Source organism: Ranitomeya variabilis, chromosome 5 (assembly GCF_051348905.1).
Source record: "Ranitomeya variabilis isolate aRanVar5 chromosome 5, aRanVar5.hap1, whole genome shotgun sequence".
Taxonomy (NCBI): Eukaryota; Metazoa; Chordata; class Amphibia; order Anura; family Dendrobatidae; genus Ranitomeya; species Ranitomeya variabilis.
Genome location: NC_135236.1, coordinates 440857153 through 440870043, shown reverse-complemented (window position 1 = coordinate 440870043; position 12891 = coordinate 440857153). Strand labels below are relative to the sequence as shown.

Sequence of the window (12891 nt, the reverse complement as noted above, 5' to 3'; positions counted from 1 at the left end):
TCTGAGCTTCATTTAGCATGTAGAAAAGGATAAATGGGAACAGCAGAGGAATTGACCCAAGAGAAAAACACAAGGCAGTGTGACAACATGGTTCTTGAGAAATTCTTTTGAGATGGTGTCCTTCTGCTCAACTGCTTTGTTGATTTGCAGCAGCCTTGCATACTTGGGAAGTATCCTTGCTTTTCTCCATAGGAATGAAATTGCACATGTAGTATTTTGTGACAACCAGGTGTAAATCCACATTGATGGAAAAGAATACCTGTTCTACCATTGATACTGTGATGTCCATTCCAGAGAATTGCTACAAAAACTGCATGTGCGATTCCTGACAATCTATTGATACATGCAGGTAAAGGGAATGTCATTAGAAAATTACGTACACTAGAAGCATCCAATAGTGATTTACTCGTTTCAAACAATTTATTGACACAAAAGCCAACAGCAGTGGTGGTTATATTTCCAAAAATGTCAGTTTCAGTACCATTTCATGTGGCATTGAGCATCAGTTACAGCTTGACAATGATGTTCACAAGCCGCGTTATTGTCGCCTGAGACATAATAATAATAATAATCTTTATTACTCTGTCGCCTCATTGGGGGACACAGGACCATGGGTGTTATGCTGCTGTCCACTAGGAGGCGACACTATGCATAATCTGAAAAAGATTAACTGTGGCTCCTCCTGTGCCGTATACACCCCTGGACGGCATCAGCCTTCTCCAGTTTTTGCTTAGTGTCGCAAAGGAGGCACACCTAAATATTTTTACTCCGTTTTCCGACGGGATTACAGATGAAGAAAAGAGGGTCTCCTGTGAGACTCCCGGCATGGCTCCTTCCTCGGCCCCCTATTATGGGGTGCCCAGTTGAAGTTGAGATGGCTATTCCCCATGCTGCTCCTTCCCCAGCCCCTCGGGTGCTGGTTCGAAGTCGAGACCCCCCCTCCTTCCCCAATTCCTTTTGGTTTCTGGGTTGAGGTCGAGGCGAGGATAAAGGCCCCTGAAGGTGACAAGCACCCTCCCTATCCCCCTCTGGGGGTATTAGGTTGAGACACCTCAGGTAGGGCCTGTACAGGCAGCATCCTACAGCTCCCAGCAATGGGCCAGCACACTGCGCCTGCATCCAGGGACCCCAGCCCAGCTGCGGGCTCCTGTTGGGGCCGGGGGGAGTGCAGGCAGGCATGGCACATACAGACACAGGGCTCCCTGCGTCCCTGTCTCTGCGGCAGCACCAGCTCTATACTGCCTCAGGGGGACCCCTCACAGGGCTCCCCTCTCGCTTACAGCCCCACCGCTATCCTGCCTTTAAATCCGGAGGGGTCCGGTTCAGATCCGACCCCCTCCCGGACTTTCGCGCCGGCCTGGAGCCCTTCTGGGCCTTAGGCATCTACTTTAGGCCCCGGCTTCGGCCTAGCTGAAGCCACAGCCTCCTCTCCACCCCCCGGCCCGCCCCCCGGATGGCAAATATGACACTCTACCGTGTCATACAGGGGGCGGATCGAGACAGAAAGGGCGCCTTGCCGCCTTTTTACAGCTCTCCGCCCCCTTCTCCTCCTCTCTTCTCTGTCTCTGCAGCCATTTTCGGCTGCAGATTAACCCTGCATCTCCCGGTCTGCAGGACCAGGACTAGGCAGCCAGTCTCCGGGGGGGCACAGGACTGTGGATCTTCGGCGCTGGACCTAAGGGCACACTGGAGGGGTAAGATCACAGCTGGGTTCTTTTTACTCAGCTGTGAATCCATATTACCTATAAGGCTCCCCTGTAGGTTCTCTACCCCTGTAAGGTCCATCTGCTGGCAGCACCTCTGCACTTTGTGCACTATGCAGGGCTCAAGGTCCAAGAGAACCAGGCAGAACTGCTATTATGCATTCTGCACAGCCTGCGGGACCGCTCTCCCCAGTAGTAGCACGTACCCGCATTGTCAGAACTGTATACAAACTAATGTGTCACAGCCTCAAGAAGCCCCTGCCAATGCCTCGGTGTCTAATGCCACGCCGGAATGGGCCACTCAGATATCGCAATCTATGACGCAGTCTATAGATAACCTAACTTCCACATTGCTTCAGGCTCTGCAGGGTCATGCCCCGACTATGACCGTTACCCAGCAAAGGGAGAGCTTGACTCAGGAACAAGATGACCCTGGCACATCCACGTCTAGGTGAGGACGCAAGCGGATCCATAGATCAAGTCCATCTGCGTCATCCCATAGCACACGGTCATCCCCCTCTAGGGAGAGACACCGTAGCTCCAGGTCATCTAGACCGTCCCATTCCAGGGACAGACAATGCAGATCTCCGCAATCCCCAACCAGAGAGGCCTCCTCCCCAGCCTACCCAGCAGGGGACGCCTCAGTGATACACAGGATTCGGAAGGGATCTGCGACTCTGACTCGGACAGAGAAACGGAGGGGTCCCTGATCCCAATCCCTCCTAGCAATACAGCGCTAGTTGAGGACATATCGTCCATCCATCGGGTGCTGGACATTTCTGATCCGCCACCAGAGGCCCCAGAACATAAGATTTCCTTTGAAGGACCTCTGAAGCCGCCTAAGGTTTTCTCTAACCACCCAGAGTTTAAGGCGATCCTTAAAAAACAGCTCTCACAGCCTGAGAAAAAATTCGCTAATCGCAAATATCTGGAGGCGAGGTACCCCTTCCCACAGAAGGACACCAAGGAGTGGACAGATCCACCTGAAGTGGATCCCCCAGTCTCCAGGCTAGCAGCACAGACCCTCCTTTCACTGCCAGACAGCTCAACCCTCAGGGACGCAGCAGACCGGCAGGTAGAACGCATGGCTCGTTCAATTTTCGAGGCAGCAGGGGCATCCCTGGCTCCCGCGTTCGCCTCAGTTTGGGCTGCCAAGGCCATCCCGGCCTGGGCAAAGAATTTACAAGCCTTCCAAGCATCCGCTCCTGAACTGTCGGACCAAGCGGTTCAAATTGCAGTTGTAGCAGATTACATGCTCCATGCAGCTCTGGATTCAGCAAAGGGAGTCGCGGGGATAGCATCAAACGCCATCACGATTCGGCGTATCCTCTGGCTGCGGGAATGGAAAGCGGACGCAGCTTCAAAGAAGTCCCTCACGCACCTCCCCTACCTCAGTGGGAGACTTTTCGGTGAACAGTTGGATACTATGATATCCAACGCCACAGGGGGTAAGAGTACTTCTCTTCCCCAACTGAAACCTAAACGCACTTACAAGAAGCGTAACCAAACTCGATTCCGATCCTTTCGGAATTCCTCCGGCTGGTCCGTCTCACGTCCAGTACAAAATCGTAACCGTTCCCCACGCAGGGACAACTCACGATCGACGCAAAGGTCGGACAAGACCTGGCAGTCAAAAGCAGGCCAGTCTAAGCCCAGAGGAGGAAGATCTCAGACTTTCTCTTCCTCATGACTCACGGACTCCGGAAGACACCACACCAGTAGGCGGCCGACTTTTGCTCTTTCATCAAGTCTGGCTGCCTATTACAGAAGACAGGTGGGTCATGGAAGTAGTGTCTTCCGGATACAAAATAGACTTCACCTCCAACCCACCGGACCGGTTCTTCCTCTCTGTCCCCCCAAAACCGCCAGCCAAGGCTCGAGCCTACCACCAAGCGGTCTCCTCGCTTTATCAATCAGGAGTCATAGTACCGGTACCCACGACCGACCGCTTCCGAGGGTTCTACTCCAATCTGTTCGTAGTTCCCAAGAAGGGAGGCAGCGTACGGCCCATACTAGACCTAAAACAGCTCAACAAATATGTACGGGTCCGTCACTTCCGCATGGAGTCCCTTCAGTCCATCATTGCGTCCATGGAGAAGGGAGAATATCTCGCCTCCATAGACATACAAGACGCATACCTGCATATACCCATTGCACCTGCCCATCAGAGGTTTCTCAGGTTCGCAATAGGCCAGGACCACTACCAATTCGTGGCTCTCCCCTTTGGACTCGCCACGGCTCCCAGAGTGTTCACCAAGGTCATGGCAGCAACCATGGACGTCCTGCATTCCAGAGGCATAGTAGTCGTTCCATACCTGGACGATCTACTCATCAAGGCTCCCACCTTTAAGGACTGCGAGCTCAGCGTTTCAATCACAACCGATACTCTCAGTCGCATGGGCTGGTTAATCAACCTACAAAAGTCATCACCAACCCCGAGTCAGTCCCTGACCTTCCTGGGAATGTTATTCAACACCTCCAAGGGTCTAGTGCTCCTTCCCAAGGACAAGGCACTGGCCCTCCGACTAGCAGTTCGCACCCTCCTCCGCAAACCCCCTCGATCTCTCCGTTTTGCCATGAGAGTCCTCGGCAAGATGGCAGCAGCAATAGAAGCCATCCCATTTGCCCAGTTTCACCTCAGACCTCTCCAACTAGCCATTCTCAAGTCCTGGGACAGGAATCCCTTCTCTCTCGACAGGGAGTTCCAGCTAACGTCGTCAACCAGGAGGTCCCTGCACTGGTGGCTCAAGCCAACCTCGCTAGCAAAGGGGAAATCCTTTCTCTCAGGTCAATGGAAGGTTCTGACCACCGACGCGAGTCTGACGGGTTGGGGTGCGGTACACCTACACCACAGGGCACAGGGCAAGTGGTCCCCAGCGGAAGCGACCATGCCCATCAACATCCTGGAAATTCGTGCCATCCTTCTGGCATTGAGGGCCTTCCATCACTTAATGGCAGCCTCTCACATCAGGATACAGTCGGACAATGCCACGGCTGTGGCATATGTGAATAATCAAGGGGGGACCCGCAGTACCCAGGCGATGCGGAAAGTGTCACATATCCTCCGCTGGGCGGAGGACACAGGGTCGGTTCTTTCGGCGGTCCACATTCCGGGTGTGGACAACTGGGAAGCAGACTTCCTCAGCCGACAAGGAATAGACTCGGGAGAGTGGTCTCTCCATCCTGAAATTTTTCAACAGATCTGTCTCCGCTGGGGGACCCCGGATGTGGACCTAATGGCATCCCATTTCAATGCCAAGGTCTCCAACTTCATTGCCAGAACACACGATCCGCGGTCGCTCGGAGCAGACGCTCTGGTTCAGGACTGGACCCAGTTCCAGCTTCTGTATATTTTTCCACCTCTCCCCCTGATATCCAGAGTGGTGAGGAAGATCAAACAAGAGGGAGTTCCAACCATCCTCATTGCACCGGACTGGCCCAGACGCACATGGTACGCCGACATCGTACAACTCACAGCAGACGCCCCCTGGCGTCTCCCCGACCGCCACGATCTTCTATCACAGGGGCCGTTCTACCACCAGAACTCAGGGGCTCTCAATTTGACGGCGTGGCCCTTGAGACCTGGGTTCTAACCCAGGCAGGGCTCTCGACAAATGTCATTGGAACCATGATCAGAGCACGGAAACCAGCCTCTGCCAAGATTTATTACCGTACCTGGAAAGCTTTCTTTACCTGGTGCGAATCTCGTGGCCAGATCCCACTCCCTTATTCCCTACCCAAAGTACTTGGTTTTCTCCAATCGGGTCTGGAGGCCAGGCTGTCATTGGGCTCGCTTAAGAGCCAGGTGTCAGCCCTCCCAGTGCTTTTCCAAAAGCGCATTGCTACCAAGCCGCAAGTAAGGACTTTCCTTCAGGGGGTCTCCCGATTGGTTCCCCCCTACAGACGACCACTAGAAACGTGGGACCTCAACCTGGTCCTGACAGCATTGCAGGAACCACCCTTCGAACCCCTTAAGGAGGTCCCGCTCCTCCTTCTTTCCCAGAAGGTGGTTTTCCTGGTGGCAATCACCTCGCTACGCAGGGTGTCTGAAATGACAGCACTCTCCTGCAGACAGCCTTTCCTGGCATTTCACCAGGACAAGGTAGTTCTTCGTACGGTCCCATCCTTCCTTCCGAAGGTTGTGTCCGACTTCCACCTCAATGAGGAAATTTCACTACCATCCCTTTGTCCGCTTCCGGTTCATAGAGTGGAGAAGGCTCTGCATACGCTGGACCTTGTCAGGGCTTTGCGTATATACGTGTCTAGGACTGCGTCCTTCCGGAGGTCTGATTCCCTTTTCCTCCTTCCGGAAGGCGGCCACAAAGGTATGCCAGCTTCCAAAGCTACTCTTGCCAGGTGGATCAAATCCACCATACAAGAGGCATACCGCCTTAAGAATTCTCTTCTTCCAGCCGGTATTACGGCACACTCTACACGGGCGGTAGGGGCCTCCTGGGCCATTCGGCACCAGGCTTCGGCACAACAAGTGTGTGAGGCGGCCACTTGGACTAGCCTACACACGTTTACTAAACACTACAGGGTTCATACCCAGTCCTCAGCGGACGCGAGCCTGGGTAGACGTGTCCTGCAGGCGGCGGTGCCCTAAGTGTACGGGCCTGTCTGCACAATATTCGTCCATTGCTTCCCACCCAGGGACTGCTTTAGGACGTCCCATGGTCCCGTGTCCCCCAATGAGGCGACAGAGTAAAGGAGATTTTTGTGTACTCACCGTAAAATCTCTTTCTCTTAGCCTCTAATTGGGGGACACAGCTCCCACCCTGTTGCCCTTTCCGGGCTGTTGTAACTGTTGAGTTCTCATATTGTTTCTTGAGCTCGTACATAGTTGCCTTCTTACAGGCATAATTATGTTATTCATGTTACGTTCCTCCTACTGCTTTTGCACAAAACTGGAGAAGGCTGATGCCGTCCAGGGGTGTATACTGCACAGGAGGAGCCACAGTTAATCTTTTTCAGATTATGCATAGTGTCGCCTCCTAGTGGACAGCAGCATAACACCCATGGTCCTGTGTCCCCCAATTAGAGGCTAAGAGAAAGAGATTTTACGGTGAGTACACAAAAATCTCCTTTTATATGACATGGACATGGCATACTACTCATCTTGAAGGACGGCCATCAGGTCATTGAGGTTCTGGAGTAGAGTTGCGAGCATTTACAGGGCGACTCAGCTGATCCTATGAGTTTTCTATGGGATTCAGGTCTGGAGAAAGTGCAGGCTACTCCATTTGAGGTACCCCAATATCAAGCAGCCATCCTAATGATGTGACCTGAATGAGCTAAAGTATTGTCATCAATGAAGATCATATTAGGCCTGTGTTGTTTGTGCTGAGGCATAGTGATTAGATTAATGATGATGTTACAGTAGTAGGGGCTTGTCACTGTACCATTCACACACTGTAGGAGCAGTCCTGTATTGACACACACCTGCCCACATTGTAAAGCCACCATCAAAGGCTCGTCAGGTGACAACTGTGGCTTATGATCGACTTTCGTCTCTCATCCAGCGTAAATGCTCTTTGTTCCATGCAAGATGATGACGCCTGTGCCTGGTGGTGTCAGGTACCATTGCAGGTCATTTAGCACGCAGATGTAAGCTATTTCAAATAGTCTGACGTGACGCTTGGGTGCCTCTCGCATCCCTTAAATGTTCTTGGAGTTGTGTAGCATTCATCATCTGGTTCCAAAAGGCATGGTCATCAGTGTGGGATGTGGCGAAAAGACGTCCACTTCTGCCTTTCTGGGACTCTTCCAGTCTCCCTGTATCTCTGTTGCAACCTTCTGAAGATACTCTGAGACGCCTCAAGCTCAGTGGCCACTTCCATCTGAGAACAACCTACTTGAATCCTTGCAATGGCGATGTACTTTTGATCAGTTGTTAGGTGTCGTCTTGGTCTCATGATGTCAAAATGTGAACAGCATGATGTGGAAGAGTGTATAATACCAATTCTAACCGAATTGTTTTCTCCTTTTTGGCATGTCAGGTTTGACGTGTCACTCTCCGCAAGGAAAAAAGGGGTTTGGTACCATGTTAGCCAGTAGGAGAAACGTTACCACTTGGAACCTAATTGAACCTTGAAATTTATTGCCTAATTCATTTGTCATTCACCTGTTGTGAGTTTTTCCATTAAACCCCTTGATGGAGAACAGCAAGTTGTGCAAAAAGTACTGAAACATTGAAGAGTTGGATATGTGTATTCAAAAGTTGAGACTGTCACATTAAGTTCAACTGAAAAGGTTAGAGTGCATTTTAGGGTCATCCTGAAGTTTCACCCGAAAGCCAAAGATCCCTAAGGCAGGATGATGCTTCTCAGTAGGTGGAGTTAGATGTTTCGCACTCCCGATGTGCAAGAATAGGTGCACTGAAGGAATAACAGATCAAGCCTAGAAAAATAAACCTTCAGCACTGCAGATATGACACTTGAGATGAAGACAGTGATCGTTTTAGGAAAAATTAAATACCATAAACGTGGTGTGTGTATATTAATAATTCAAATGAGGAATTGCATTATTCAGCAATGGAAAACAAATCATTGCAACTTGTAATTTTTATCAGGTTCATCTGATGGATCCTCAGCTTTATATCTTTCAAAGTGTTTGCATGAATATATTGGTGCCATAGTTAAAAGGGGTTGTCTGACCTACTTAAACAAAATCTTCAGCCCCAATAAGAAAATAAAGCCTATACTCTCCTCCCGTGCCGGTTCCATTCTAGCGGTATCGGCACCCGTGGTCCCGGGGCTGTAATGCAGTGGAATGACACGATGCCCGGCGCTCAAGTAGCGCTGCCGTCGCTTTCTCCACCATCAGACAAACTGAACATGAAGTAGTCCAGGATGAGCTGCAGCCCTGACTTCCTCTTCTTTGGAGACTATGATGCCAGGGCTGATTGGGCGACAGCGTCTTGTGTCACAACGCTGCATCAGAGCCCAGGGAAAAATGAGTGCCGGCACAAGAGGAGAGTATAGGCTTTATTATTTTATCGGGGCCGAACATTTAGTTTGAGAAGGGGGTTGTCCTAGTAGTGGATAACTCCTTTAAGGGAAAAGCAAGCTAGTACATTATCAGAGGAGGTTGTATATAATCTTAATTTCAGACTTATGGGGAGGATCAAAATGGCCTTTAAAACAGAGAGGCGATCATTGACATATCCCCAAAGAGGGAAAAAGAAAATGAGTATCCTACTTTAGATTAAATATGCAAATTGTCTCTTCAGAGAAGAAGAGGTCTTGAACGCTAGTGCCACCTATTGGCTGTAGCAATCTTACAAGTCATTATTAACATTCCTGTCTGAAGAGACAATTTGCATATTTAATTTCTCAGAGGAGCATGCAAGGCATTTAAGTCTCCTTATACTCGTGGTTTAGACCTTGCATGTCACGCTCCTCAATTAGAAACCTTACCTCTTAGATGCCAGTCTTAGGGTACTGTCACACTCTGCAACTTTCCAACGATCACGACCAGCGATACGACCTGGCCGTGATCGTTGAAAAGTCGTTGTGTGGTCGCTGGGGAGCTGTCACACAGACCGCTCTCCAGCGACCAACGATGCCGAAGTCCCGGGTAACCAGGGTAAACATCGGGTTACTAAGCGCAGGGCCGCGCTTAGTAACCCGATGTTTACCCTGGTTACAAGCGAACGCATCGCTGGATCGCTGTCACACACAACAATCCAGCGATGACAGAGGGAGATCCAGCGACGAAATAAAGTTTCAAACGATCTGCTACGACGTACGATTCTCAGCGGGGTCCATGATCGCAGTAGCGTGTCAGACACTGCGATATCGTATGGATATCGCTGGAACATCACGGATCGTACCGTCGTAGCGATCAAAGTGCCACTGTGTGACAGTACCCTTAGCCTCTCACCTAGCCAAATCAGATTTCATACTTTGTAATGACGAAGGGCAATACCCTAAAACACGGTCTACAAATTGAGATTCTGATTTGGCTTTTATCCCAAGTCGTATTTCAAGGTTCGTTAAAGGGTTGCTAATGACTTGTATGATTGCTACTTCCAGTAGGTGGGTGGCAAGAGTTCAAGGTCCTTTCCTCTCTCAAGAGACAATTTGCATATTTAATTTCCCAGAGGAGCATGCAAGGCGTTTGTCTCCTCATACTGGCATGTCAGACCTGGCTTGTCAATCTCCACAAAGAGAAAACTTACCACTTAGATCCCATACTTTAGATTAGTGACTAAAAAGGAAAAATAATTAAATAAAATACCTGTTAGTCTGTTGGTCGGGAGTTTGGGAATCCATGTGCTTTTCTGTGCAGATGATGAGGCAGGTTTTTTTTTTTTTTATATATGGACTGAATGATGTCACATCCGGGCAGGGCGTGTAATCTTAGGAAGGAAGAGCGATACTACAGGTGTGCATAAACAGAGCGGTGCCGGAAACAGCCGAAAACAAGCCATCAAAGTAGAGTGCCGATCTGTGAAGGAAATAGACGAAAGGCAAAAGCGACGGTGCACGTTCGTGAAGAAGCTGAAATGTCGAGAGCAGACGAGGGTGAACGGGGAGTGAAACAAGTGCGCATTCGATGAGTGAAGTGATTGCCACAGAGGCTGAGTGCAATAGGTAGAAGGCTAGAAAGGGAGAAGCCGGGGTAGGAGGACAGAGAGAAGGGGGACACAGAGATAATCAAAATATTTATAAGTAAAATGGAGAAAAGAAGATTTGAGTGAATGAGTAAGGGTATGTTCCCACGGTCCGTAAACGCTGCTGGTTGAACACTGCGTACATCCGCAGCGTCCCGATGTTACAGCATAGGGGATGGGATTTCATGAAATCCCATGCCCACTATGCGTGCACCGGCACCTGCAGCTCACTCGCAGAGACGGACATGTGGCGCGTCTTTCCGGACCGCAGCATGTCTATTTATATTGCGGAGACGCTCAGTCTCCGCAACATAAATATCACCCGTACAATGTATTGGACCCGGTTATTCAGCCCAGTTCAGTAAACATGCGGATTCACCTGCATTGAAAAGCCGGTAGCTCTTTGGACACTGCGGATATGTTCTGCGTCCAAAGTGCTGCCCAATACTGAACGTGTGCACATACCCTAAGAGAAAAAGGAAATACTAAGGGGAAGATATGGAAAGAGACAGAAGGGGGAAGGAATAAGGGATAAAAGGATCTTTATGAAGACACTTGTTCACTGTGTTCTAAAAAAAAAGATGAAATAATCAACTCATTCCCAAGTTTCCTTTGTCTTCCTAAAGATCCTTTTATCCATTATTCTTTCCCCTCTTCCCCTTTCTATTTCCTTTTTCTTCTCATTTACTCATCTTTTCTCCATTATACTTCATCAAAATATTTCTGTGTTGTCCCCCTTTTCCCCTGCCCCCCTGCCTCTGTTTCCCTTTTTCTTGTGCCATGTTCTTGCCTTTTATCGATTGCGCTTAGCCTTTTCGTCATACTTTTCTCTCTGTGCATGCGCCCTTCTTTTGTTTCACTCCCCGTTCACCTTTATCTTGGCATTTCACGTTCCTCACGCATGCGCACAGTCACGTTTTCCTTTCGTCTTTGTCACTGAACGGCACCCACTGTTCTTTGACCGCTTGTTTTCGGCTGCTTCCGGCACCGCTCGGTTTATGCACACCTGCAGTAGAGCTTTCTTCTTCACAGATTACAATCTCGCCTGGACGTGACGACATCACTCGGTTTATATAAAAAATACAGTCTCCCCACTAGCTGCACCTTACTGCACAGGACAGCACATGGATTCCCAAACTGCCGACCAACACACCAGCGGGTATTTTATTAATTCATTAGGTCTTTTTTTCCTTTTCAGTCACTAATCTAAAGTACGATACTCCTTTCATTTGTCAATATATCCTTTGTTTCCCATCCTCTGTTTCCTACTGGTTTTCCCTCTACCTCCTGCCTTATATCTGCTGGGGAATGCAGTATATGCTGTATACATTCATGGATCTATTCATGTGTGTGCATACACACATCGCCTTTAGGCTATGTGCACACGATGCGGATTAGGCATAGGAATTTCTGGTGCAGATTCAGCATGTCTTGCTAGAGAACGCAGCTGTGGATTTGTCGCGTTTTTTGTGCGGATCCGCAGCGTTTTTGGTGCGGTTTTGCTGTGGATTTTTTGCGGATTTTCTGCTTTTTTTTTTTTTTTTTTTTATATTACCCCTGCGGATTTCTATAATGGAATGGGGACAAAAACGCTGCAGATCCTTAAAAAAGAAGTGACATGCTACTTCTTTTAATCCGCAGCGTTTCCGCACTGAATTTTCCACACCATGTGCACAGCTTTTTTTTGTCAATGATTTACATTGTACTGTATATCAATTGCGGATCTGCAGCGTTTCTGCTCCGCAAAAAATGCTGCGGATCCCCAGCAAATCCGCAACGTGTGCACATACCCTTATTCTCCTCCTCAGGGATATGCTTTTTCCCTCTTGAGGGATATGTCAATGATTGTATCACTGTATTTTATAGGCTATTTTGATCTCTCCTTAGTTCTAAAATTAGGATTATATACAATCTCCTGTGATAATGTAATGGCTTGCTTTTTCCTTGACTATAGAACCAATTTGTGTTGCATATATTCACGCCAACACTTTTTAAAAGATGTAAAGCTCAGGATCCATCAGACAAGCCTGATATAAATTACAAGTTGTAATCATTGCCTTGTTTTTCCTTTGAATAATGCAATTCCTCATTTGGATGATTTATATTTGTGTATATATTTATGTACTATACCACAATCGTACCACGTTTATGGCATTTCATTTTTGTTATTTTGTCTATCACTTTATTATATGCACAGATATCCTTGAAAAAGGCATAATGCCGAAACAATGGATTTAAATATTCTGTTCTCACATGTCCGCTGTGGACAAAAATTTCACTTCATCTTCTTCTCAAGTGTCATATCTGCAGTGGGAAGGTTCATTTATTTTTCTGGACTATTCACAGTAGGTCATGGTCACATTTCGCTTCCCAATCTTCCTGCGGTGACCCCTGCACAGATCAGAGCTTGCCTAGAAACTGTTCCATAGAAAGCAGTGGACATCACCACATGTTTCCTGTGTCCATGAGGCTGATGTAAAGCATTTATCTAAATAGCTGCTCCCGTCTAATTATGCATAGAAGAGAATGAAAACGAATACTGGAAAATTAAAAGCTGTTAAAAAATATTGC

At 48.6% G+C, this 12891-nt stretch overlaps 1 protein-coding gene across 2 annotated transcripts in view; it reads left to right on the top strand.

The window, feature by feature from the left end:
* PPP1R12A (protein phosphatase 1 regulatory subunit 12A) overlaps positions 1 to 12891 on the top strand; it is a 116165-nt gene that overhangs the window by 73505 nt on the left and 29769 nt on the right. The gene's annotated exons all lie outside the window — the stretch shown is intronic.